The sequence below is a fragment of the Anastrepha obliqua genome, chromosome 5, assembly GCF_027943255.1.
Source record: "Anastrepha obliqua isolate idAnaObli1 chromosome 5, idAnaObli1_1.0, whole genome shotgun sequence".
Taxonomy (NCBI): Eukaryota; Metazoa; Arthropoda; class Insecta; order Diptera; family Tephritidae; genus Anastrepha; species Anastrepha obliqua.
Genome location: NC_072896.1, coordinates 20240475 through 20252797, shown reverse-complemented (window position 1 = coordinate 20252797; position 12323 = coordinate 20240475). Strand labels below are relative to the sequence as shown.

The 12323-nt window shown below is 38.1% G+C and overlaps 1 protein-coding gene across 1 annotated transcript in view; it reads left to right on the top strand.

Annotated features, from left to right (window-relative positions):
• LOC129249235 (ankyrin repeat domain-containing protein 29) overlaps positions 1-12323 on the top strand; it is a 67173-nt gene that overhangs the window by 37655 nt on the left and 17195 nt on the right. The gene's annotated exons all lie outside the window — the stretch shown is intronic.

Below are 12323 nucleotides of genomic sequence, written 5' to 3'. Positions count from 1 at the left end.
CGTGGACTCGTTTATCTATTGTTATCTCTGATAAAAGTGAGATAAGAGCTGCGCGCTCCTGAGAAGTGAGACAAATGAAGCGATGCTTAAGTGCTTGACAAATATAGTACTGACGCATGTAGGTATGTATGTATATATGTATGTATGTATGCATATATGTATGTATATTAACGACTACAAACAAATGCAGTGTGACAATATGGCATAATAAATGGCTGGATATGCATAAAAAATTGTATTATTAATATAGTAACTTAGACAAACTACACTGAATGCAAAGCAAATGAGTTGTGCAAAATATGCAATAAAGGCCAAAAATATGAGCACTAAAATTTGTGGAATTAAATTAATATTGCCTTAAACATTATGACACTATTACAAGAAATAAACTGTTTGTGGATGAACTTATGGAAATAAACCATTCGACCGCCTCAAATGTTTTTCTGCTTCGTTTAACTGTCTCTATGATTTTGGCGCCGACTCCATAAATGTTCGCCAGCTGTTTTTTAATAAAAATTATGGCATTGCTCAAAATAGAATTCGTGTATTACAGATAGATGCCTATAGAAAAAAATCCGAATGGCTGTTCAACAGTGTAGTGCCTTTTAGTCGTAGCGATATTACAAGATTTTGCAAGGGCGGTCTAAGTAGACCATTTAGCGTAAATATCTACATTCTGAGACTTGCACTATTGCCGAGATAGTTAAGGGGGTTTTCTAGTGTGGAATTTAGAAAAAAATAATTTTTTTTGTTGCATATTTTCAAAGCTTAGCCATTTAAGAATATGCCATTAAGAAGACTTTTTAAAGTTCCTATTATTTCATGAGTTATAACCTTCTTGGAGACATGGCATCGGTGAAGATCCAGTGATAAAATTTGAGAAAAATAAAGATTTTGTGCATATTTTGTATGTTCGGATTGGGGAGGAGGGGAGAAGGTTTGTCTTTATTGAAAATCTGTGTTCGTAGTTGTGCTAGAGAAGGGCAAATTTTGAGAACATTTTCAAGGAATAGCATTGAGTTAGTATGGCATATGATGCCTGATAGGATAGCGCTCCGGTCTATAAAATATATGTATATTTGTGAGTTTAGTATGCCCTAATCGTAAACTTTCCCTGAGATTATTCCAGTAGAAGTATTTAAAAAAATGTTTTTTTTTTTATTTTTGAATGTGGGTTTCACTTGTTCACTTGAGGCCAATGAACTCACATCCAACATAGATCATATAGGTCAAACCGTAAATGCCAAAATTATGACGAAAAATGTTGGCGAAAAAATTTTTTTTTTTGGAATTGCTTGCAAAAATATTTTAGACTGAATTTTCTTTTTATTTATGAATAACTTAAACAATACGCTTGAGCAGTTATGGTCGCAAAATTAATGAAAATAGGGTTCCAATTCGTTTCACATACCCTCTATTCTCTAGACTTTGGTTCCTCGGATCCCTCCGACTAAATAAAAGAGGAAACGACTCTCGTAACTTTAGTTTTCTTCAACGGAAGATGATTCTCTAGACGAACTGAGTACGTTTGGCGTTTTTAATAGTACAATAGTCTCCTCAGCGTGGTTATGGAGTTTTTTCTAGGAGACGCTCGCCTAGAGGCGTATCTGAAGCTCTGTATACAGCTTCCTTATTGGTTCTTTGACTAAAGAATTCACAATTTCGTTTATACTCGTTATTATTTACTTTCTGGGCCACTTTTGCGAATTGCCCTAGAGGTAGCATGCATGTTTCTATAATTTTTTTTTCGAGTCCATTGGAATTTCCTCACACTAGCCAGCAAGTAATGCCAAGAGTAATGCAGAATTTGAGAAATTCCGTTTACAGTATTAGCAGTATTTTTCCTTCCAGAAGACATAAATTTGAATCGTGCCCCAAAAGTTGGTTTCTCTTATGATGAGCAGTAAATAACTATCTTCAATTTTCTTTCTTGCCACCGTAGCCAAATGGTTTGGTGCGTGCCTATCATTTGAGAGTGCGAGTGGGTTCGAATTTCCGTACATGAAACGGCAAAATGATAGAAAAAGTTTTTGAAGTGAAACTTCTTAGGCGTCGATAGACGAGCGAGAATTGAGAGGAAAATTTCAAAGCCATGCAACGTTTTGGGCATTTTCGTTTCGCGAGAGAGAAAAAAGATATAACGTAGAGGAAAAGGAGAGAGAGACCTATACCTGATACATATATATCTTAGATACACTTCAGGCTATTTTTCCTGAGTTTTTCCTTGTGGTTGCTTATTTCTAGTGAGAAATAACACTGCCTACTTTTTGGCGCTTATTTGTTGGTGTTATATTTCCTTGGTGCCTACTGTTTGGAGCGTTTTTTGCTCCCAATTTTTTGGCGTTTTTTTGTGCCTATTTTTGGCGCTTATTTCCGTTTCCTGGCTAGTGCTTGTGCGTACTATAAATTGCTATACATTCCGTCGTCGAATTTATGGGTATTGTCTTGCGGTAATTTGTACCGCGGTCCTGCAATCGCTGCGTTTGTGCGGATGATAAACGTTCGGAGCAGTGTGCGTTGTTGCCACGGTTTGTGTCCGGCGTTTACCTACACCGGTCGACCCTTCTCCGTTTTTCGTAAATTTTGTCTATTTGTATTCTCTGCAAATGTTGTGAATTTATTTAGATATATATTCTTTCCCTCTCTCTCCCTCGCATTCTCTCTCCGGTCTCTCCCTCTTTCTTTGTCTGCCTTGAAAGTTTCACTTCTGTTATGTGTACTACGCTACACGCACTTTTTTTCATTTTCAAGTACGAGTATATTGAAGAGTTGGAGTTCTTTGTGAAAAATTGTAATAAATTTTATGGAAAGCCGAAAATCACACAAAATAAAATTCGAAAATGTTTGATTTCGTTCAGCAAACCCGCCAAGGGCACAATAACATGTATATAGGTATTAAATCAGCCGTTATAAACAGACACAAAAATGTGTTTAATATTAGCAGTCCACAAATAAAAAAAAAAAGAATTAGTTGTAATTTCTTACAAAATTATGTGGAGATTTTGAAAGCAACACAATTTCTAGCAGACAAATCAATTAAAGCATCCAATCATCAATCATCAAACGGTAATGGGTGCTTACAAAACGAAAATCACTCATTTCAAGCCAAAGAAAAATTAAGTGATGAATACTTTTTTCATCACAACTTGCCTTGTTGGTCGCGTAAACAAGCAAAATGAAAAGAAAAACGAGATATACACAAAAGAAAAATTAAGAAAAAAAAACCAGATCAAAGAGATGAGAAAATATTTTAGCAAATATAATTTTTCATTGCAATTGCATAAAGTGGAAAAGCATAAAGAAATGTGCATATGTATTAGTGTACACTCACACACACATTTGTTTGTGTGCCTGTGCAGCTCGTATGGCATGTGTTGCATGTCGAAATCAACTGCACTGCATGCAATTCACGCCAAACCAATGGCGCACCTCGTCATTTTTATTATTTTTTGTTTTTGCTTTGGTTTGGTTTTCTGTTTTTTTGTCTTCTGGCTGTAATTAATGAGTTCACTTTTGCTTTTCGCTGCTTTTTTATGCTAATATTCGTTTTCATTTTCATTTCTTCTCTTTAATTTATGGCTCGTAATTTCTTTTCATTTAAGGTAGGCTAATTTGGAATAATTTCGCCTCATTAACACAAGTTTAAGTTGAGTGGTTGTGTTGCAGACACTTACACAGGTACTTAAAGTCGCTCAAAATACTATCCTCCTAACACCACCACAATTAAGTACGGCTGTGAGTATGCATGGCCGTGTATATAAGCGCTTTGCAGCCTTGTGGCGTCTTTCGGCGTCTTTCGGAGGTGCCAGCAGACAGACACTTGCGGTAGTTGTGTATTCACGGCCACAAAAAGTTACCTACATACGCTTTGTTTTTCTTTGAACCCATAAAATATTCGAAAATTGCACTTCCGGCGACCGACAGCTTAGGGCTGTGACAAACTGACTGCGCCGCTGTATTTATCATTTTTGTGGCCAATTTTTGTAACGCCGTGCGTGTTTTTTGTTATTGCTTATTTCCGTTGAAAGCACGAACAATTGCGGTTTGTTGTGTGTAAAAATGAAAGACTCGGCAAATATTCGCTTTGACCACAAATTAGTCAAATTGAAAAGCGGAGATTCAAAATGAAAAAAAGAAAAAAAAAACCAATGCAAATAAGATACCGACAATTCGCGCGTAATTAATGCAAAAACCGGTGCATTTTTTGCAATACAGCTGAGGTGTTGATGCAAATGAGGATTTATTTACGCTACAACGGGTGAAAAGTATAGCAGTAAAGTGTTGAATTGTGGACAGGAAGGCTTAAAAAAATTTTATATGTTCGGGGCGAACTTAAATGTTTTGATTTTTTCTTTTTATTCCGTCGATTTTGCACTGTGTTACTTTCATTTATTTCCTTAGGTGAAAACTGTATTAAAAAGTAACAAGATTTGATTTGAAGAAAAAGTGCTGGCCGACCAAGAACTGAAAAACTGGACGTTCTCTGGAGAATATTGCTGCTGTAGCGCAAAAGGTTATGCTAAATGTGGTACCTATAGACGGACATTGCAGGGAAAGCTGTCGCTACACGGGCCGCAATCAGACTAGAAGCTTGACTTCAACTACGGACAATCAACTATTCTTAGAAACTTTGTGTTCATCCCCTTAGCGACTGATCAATACGCAGCCCTACTTAATCCATACACAGATTTATCTATTAGGTGCGCAACTAAGTTCCCGCTGTTTGTCAATAGATGCCGCCAGCAGTGCGTGCCAGTCGATTCTAATATAACCTAAACGTCACAAACCAAGCTTAGACATATGGTAAACAAACTGCTTCGACACATTAGTGATTTTGTTTTGGTATCATATACTTTTAGCTTGTGAAAATGTCTGTCCCGTTAAAACCTACCTGGAAACACTGAAATGGGAAATCCTACCCCACCCGCCATATTCGCCAGATATTGCGCCATCCGATTATCACCTGTTCCGATCGATGGCACATGGTCTAGCTGACCAGCAGTTCCATTCATATGAAGACATCAAAAAATCGCTTGATCCGTGGATAGAGGTCAAAAGATGAACAGTTTTAGCGCGACGGTATCCGAGATCTACCAGAAAGATGGGAAAAAGTATATTAGTAGCCAGCGATGGGCAATACACTCAATGATTCACTTGTAACCATTTTTTCAGAATAAAGTTGTATTTTCATCAAAAAAACAGCGAGAATTTAGTTGCGCACCTAATATTTTAATTTAAGATTCATAAAAAAATTAAAAATTATTATAAAGAACATCCTTAATGTGCACATATGCGCGAAATTTTATTGCAATATTCACATATCGCAGTTTTTAAGTAGAGAAAATGAAATTTATTGAATTGCTTTAGGAGTAGTCCCAAAATAGCGCGGCGTTGGTGTTGAGTCAAAAAAAACGACAATTAATAAAATCACAACGATGAAATGTCGGAATACTTTAGTGCCTCAATAGAGATCATAAATCGTAGAAAGTCATTGAGGAGCGCCACAAATAACGCCCAATTTCGGAAGCACCTAATGCCGCCTATAATGAATACATTTGTCATTTCGCGTCATTTCGATTTGATGCCATGGCGGAATTCCGAAATGTCAGCATTGAGTAAGGACAGATTATTCTACTCATTCAGGTGCTAGAAGATTTATCTACATCACACATAATGTCAGCTTGTAATTCACACAGAAAATAACACTTTCCACTTAACAGGCACTAATTGTGTTGAAAAGGTCAACTATGACGTGGCAACTTCTGTCACGTAAGGGGGTAATCAGCTGACTGTGAAATTGGACCACATCGCTGATGACACGCAGTAATACAGTCAATGAGCACAAAAAAAAAATGAAAAATAAAAAAAAACAAAAATTGAAATAAATAGAAAATAGAATAGAAAAGAAGCTGTTGAATTTCAAAAGTGGAATATATTTTAGTAACTAAAAAAGCTAGAATGTGGTGGACTTACCGTTTTGTCCCTAAAGGTGAAAAGTTTTTTATAGCGTACTGAAGTTTCCAACATTGTACCATCAGCCCTCTATTGACAAGTAGTAGAATTGAATTTTCATATCGTTTAATGATGAAAAATTCAAGTTATACAAAAATAGTATTCTTATTCAAACAGATTTTTATTCGCAATAAACGTAAAGTATCTTAGCTTCATAAAAAATGTACGGAATCTACTGATTTTCAGTATGATAAGTAGCAAAGCAATTCATGCAAAGTGGTACATTACATTCCTCACAAATTTGTTGTGTTCTTGTTTGCTTTTTTTCTACCGCACATTTGGAGCAACGTCTGCGAGTTTGAATTGGCACCGGAAATTGCAAAGATACGTTACCCAGCTGCCTCTGACGTTTAGATAAACGACCTGATTATTGGGATCTGCGGACGGCTGCAGTTTTCTTACCTTCTGACTCAGTTTATCTTATTAGAAATTCGACGGAAGGAAATTTTTCTCTTCTAAGGTCGCAGTAAATTATCCAGGAATTTACTGCGGAAAACATTAGAAGACGGTAGAAAACCTTTTTCCACCGTTTTGTAGACTTCCTATCGTATTCGTAAATTCCTACCATTTGGTCGGCGCGATCTACTCCTCCCATTACTTCTCGGTAAAACTTTATGGATTTAGGGCATTATACTGAATAATTACTCATTGACGGATAGTTTGACCAGTAATGTTTCAATGCCGGAACTTTGTTATAAGACATAACAAACATACTGCCTAGGAGAATTTGTATATCTTCAATATCAGTTTTTAAAATATTAGTCCGTTTTTTTGCTGTTCGAAATTCATCAATGCGCTCATTTGTGCATTGTACGATATAAACGCATAGGCTACGAGGAAACAGCTTATGAAACCGAAGAAGTACGGGGGATTCCTGGACTTATATAATATTACACTCACGATAATCACTTACAAAATGCTTAGGAACAAAATTTCCTTCAAGAGAAGACCATAACCTTCCTTGTTGTTGATGGGGTTTTTCTAATTCATCCATCGAAACGGTGCTTTCAACTTCTGACAGTTCAATTTTCGACGATGAAGATGAACTATCGGATTCCGGTCATAATTGTCATCCCTTCCGCTGGAAAAATCACTTTCGACATTTTCGGCATCTGAGTCCAGCATTTCATCCAGCAGCATTTCCGTTATTTCATCTGTTCTTAGTTTTTTCGACACGGTATCACTTTATAAAAAAAAAGAGGTCACTTAGTTATTGCAAATAAGCACTGCTGGTACACATAGGTACCGCTACAAAAGACTGCTGGTACGTATAAGTACCACGGTCTTAAAACCCCTCAAGTACAAATCAAAATATTATTTTCTTTAATTATACTTACATTTGAAGAGGGAATGATTATATCCAATTTTATTAATTTTTTTGGCATCTCACACCTTCTTTTACAATATTTTTAGCACAAAATCAAACACGTATCAGAAACCTTCGCTATTTCACTCAAAACTGTGCACGCTACGAGAGAGAAAATGAATTAATGTTTCCATGTACCGTTAGATAACATAAAAAGCCTCTTTGGTACATTTTATAATGAGTTTGGCATCGATTTTCCAGGTGTACCGGTTCGAAAGGGTTAAAAAGCTCCACAAAAATATTTTCCGGAAAATTTTAGTGAGGCTCTTCTGACGTGAAAACCGTGCGTTATAACGCCCAAAATTCCACCACTAATTTGTTTATAACACCCAGGGTTGGGTATCTGGCTCAAAATCAAATCACTAAACCTATCTAAATCTATAGTTTTTCTGTGTTTTAACTATCCCCATATTGCATTAATTATGTATTTGGTGTACTATGCCCAACCCTGAAAATACTCCATTAGGGTACTCCAATTTGTAGAAAATGATTTTTTTCGACATCATTTCAAGCAGATTCGGATTCAATAAAACGTTCTAAGAAAAAAAGTCTAGAAGATCATAGCTCGAAAGTCAATTTCGAGGCCTCAAATTTTAAAAGAAGCTATTTTTGCTATAGTGAATTCGTGAGAAAAAATAAGCAGGCGAGTGCGTGTGGAAATAGTCTGAGATAGGACTTGGATAATTCAGTATAAGCACACAATTCCCAAAGGTTTTCCTGTTTTCACAAGCTGGGGAGCAGGTCAGGGCATTTGCAGGGTACTGCGACTGCTTTCGCCAACACTGGATGAGCGTAGAGCGCGTGGAATATACTGATACTCCTCAAGAGAATACTAGCAGTAGTTTACAAGTTGTGGGCTGAATTAACTCATATAGAAATTACTGGCATTCATGGTTTTTAGTGATCATTTATTGAAATCGGTTACGAAACCAAAACAAACCCAAAAGTTGTCTACAAGAAATCAATGAAAAATAAACAAAAAGCGAGAGGAGAAATGGTTAGAGAAAAAAAAGAATATATATATATGTACATTTATATTTAACCGCCAGGTTCGTAGCAGTTTCTGTCGGAACTCTAGAGCTGAGAAAACAGTAGAGTTCACGCAGTACTTTTAGTGGAAAGGGTGGGGAGCGACTACCTGGAGAGCTTCAGTAAAGTTTCGCTAGAGAGGGTGATTGCATACGTCAAAAGATCGAAATGGGCGGGTATAGGGCTGTCTTTTTTTCTTGCACACTGCAATGGACCTCTGTGCCCACCTAGTGAACTCTTGTGAGAGCAGCGCATCGAACCTCAAAAAAAGGAATTAGCAATAGGAAAATAGGAATTGTTTTCCTGCATTAAAAGCAATTTATCAATACTAGTGTGTATAAGTAGGTAGGCGAAATGGTTGAAGTACCACTCTGGCACTCTCCAAGTAGCACAGAAACTGCCGTTTTGACATCATTATGAGACCTCCAACAGGCAGTTATGTACTGCCAGTCAGAGCTGTTGATGTTATGGAGAAGATTGGTGGGGTTTAGGTTGGCGCGCACTGCGGCAGGCTATCGGAGAAAGAAACACCCAGTGATCTTAATCGTCTAGCTGCCAAACTCGGACATTTACGGAGAAATTCGCCTCCTCTGAAAGGTGCCCACAGCTTCTGCAATGGGGATTAAATAGAAAACTTAACTCTTCCGCGTGTGTACCCATCGTCGAATGACCGGGAAACGCAGCTACGAGTTCGGAAATTGAATGGCGTGGAATCCCAGGAGTTTCTGCGTTCTCCGTCTATAGTACTGGGGCCACAGGGTATTTGAAATAGAACACAAAGAAATGGAGCTTCATCTTTTCCGCGCTTTCCTAAGAAAGAAGTTGTACAATTTCTTTTTAAGAACCGTCAGGTGGATGCTGATGACTGGGTAGGAGGTTTCTGATACCAACTCAGTCCCCTTCCTCGCAAGCTAATCAGAAATTTCATTCCCCTCTATGTTCTGGAATCCAGATCAGAGAAATGTTACCTGCACACCCAAGAGAGTTTACTAATTTTGTTCTGCACCATGACGTCGTCAGAGCCTTAATCGCGGCTTGACTATCGGAGAAAATGTTAATATCTCGCTCGCTTCTACGTTCCCTAAGAATTTCGCATGCCTGCAGAAACGCAAAGACTTCTGCCTAAAAAAAACTAGCAGTATTCCGCAATTTTAAGGAAATAGAAAAATTGTCTGTTTTAGAGAAAACCTCTGAGCCGACTCCTGATTCCATCTTGGAGCCATCAATGAGGTACCATCATGAGGTACCAGCCTCGGTGCAGATTTTCTCCTCGTTCCAATCCTGCCTCCCTGGAAAGATTGCACTGGCACGACCCTCAAACTCCAGTTTGCAGATAGAGAGATTAATAGAGAGATCTGTCCGAAGTTCGGAGAAATATGGTGTTAACTGCCCGAAAATGCTACTATGTCCCTTGATAGATTGCCTCCAGAGGTCAATCTCCTTTAACCTGATTGCACTTTGAGCTGGGATCGAAATAACATAAAAGTTGATGGGAAGTAAGTGCAAAACGACATTCAGAGCAGCATTGGGGCAAGTTTTAAATGCTCCGTTCAAGCTAATACATGCAGTGCTTTGCACATACCTTCCACAGTTTAGTGACATACCCAGGCATCCTTACGTTAAAATTAGCAGAACCCCTACGTTGCACATCCAAAGCACGACCTGTGGCTTGAGTCCCCATTTTTCACCGGACATAGATTTTCAGGAGTAGAAGCCTATACTGGCCTTCTTTAGCTGATTTTCAATGTGTAGCTTCCAATGGAGTTTTGAGTCAAGTATCACTCTAAGACACCTAACTTCCGATGGAAGCGGAAGAACGTGGTTGCTTAATTTGTGAAGTCTAAAAAGTCGAGGTTTGGCGGCCGCCGTAGCCGAATGGGTTGGTGCGTGACTACCATTCGGAATTCAGAGAGAACGAAGGTTTGAATTTCGGTGAAACACCAAAGCGAAGAAAAAGCTTTTTCTAATAGCGGTCGCTCCTCGGTGGCAATGGCAAACCTCTGAGTGTATTTCTGCCATGGAAAAGCTCAAGCACAAATAGGAGGAGGAGCTCGGACAAACACATAACAGAAGTGTACGAGCCAATTATATACAGGGTGGGCCATATAGCGTTTGCTTTTTGAACCACCTATTTTTTTGAGAATGGTAACACAAATGACATGTCAAATGTGTTCATAATTTACTCAAAGGTTTGACATTAACGAAATGAGACGCTATACGCTTGAACAAAATTGGAAAATATTGAAAACCTATTTCTTGAGTCTTCTTCTTCTTTTCTGATTTTCACATTGGTGGCTACGTCAATAAGCAAAATTGTCGGATTTGGGGCTTAGAAGATCCACACGTTACTGTAGAGAAGCAAATGCATCCACAACGAGTCACTGTTTGGTGCGATTTTTGGTCTGGTGGCATCATCGGGCCATTTTTTTCGAAAATCGTCGCTCAGCCGCGGTTATAGTAAATGGCGAGCATTACCGTGACATGCTCAACGAGTTGTTTCCAAAAATTGAAGAGGATGACATGGACGACATTTGGTATCAACAGGACGGTGAACTTGTCATACTGCCAAAGTTACACTCGAACTTTTGGCTACCGTTTTGGAAAACCGAATAATCAGCCGAAATTCCAATATCAATTGGCCGCCTCGGAGCTGTGATTTAAGACCGTTGGACTATTTTTTGTGGGGAGTCGTTAAGGACAAATGCTATACGAACCATGCAGAGACGATTGATGCTTTAAAACACGAAATCGAAGTTGCCATTCATGAAATTGGAGCCCAAACAATCGAAAATGTGCTTAAAAATTGGGTTGATCGAATGGCCTACTGTAAAGCCAGTCGTGGCAGTCATTTGAACGATATTATTTTTTATTCATAAATGACAATGTTCAATCTTCAAAATAAAAAAAAAGTTTTGAAAAAATATTGATTATTTTTTTTTTTTATAGTTGATTCAAATAGCAAATTTTGCATGGCCCACCCTATATAAGGTGTGGAGGTTTATATTTTCTGGTAAAGAGTTCCAGCCTCGTTTTGCCAGATTTGACGTTGAGGCCGCAACTGGCTCAACAAAAAAAATAGTAATTTTTCAAAAGTATCATAGATTTACACAGACATACAAGTACACGATTCCCATTTACTCAAATCTGCAGTTAAATTTAGATTGTCTCCATTCGAATGCAATTGGAATTTTATGCTAGTGAGATAAATTTATCGACAACTGCGCTTAATGAAGTGGCTGTGCCAAAAATAGCTTTAAATGGCAAAGTGCCACATAAACTGATATTTACAATTTGGCAAAATTGCTAGGAAAACCAAAACAAAAAGGAAATTGGCAAGAAAAAATTTGACAAAAAACAAATGAAAAGAATAAAGACAAAAAAAAAACCACAAAAACAAAAACAAGTAAAGCACTCAGCATGAAGAAGAAAATGCCATGATTAGTTTGTGTGGCTGCATCATTCCCAAGCTCCCATTGACACCTTCGAATGCACCAAACAGCCATGTCAGCCTTAGCTGTGAGTCTGCTACTTTAGGTGCAACCAGTGAGATGAATGAGATGTCTATACTATGTAGGTAGCGTAAAAAATTTTAAGTACATATACAGCTTAACACACACACACACATGCACATGCTAACATATGGCATTACCACAATATATGGCACGTTACAGCAGCCGCAGCGACAGCCAATGATGCCACAAACGCAGTGCGGCAAAATACAGACAGCCGTATGTGGCGTCGCATTGCTGGTGACTCGGTTGGTGTGACCGACCCGTCTGTAGTTAGTGCCTCATTTGAGGCGCATATTACGGCATCAGGTGCGCTTTTGCGACTTTGCTGACTGTCCGCTTGTCTGCCAACCGTAAAGATTTTAACCAAACAAGCTGTTTTTGTATGAAATATGAAACGTTGTTGC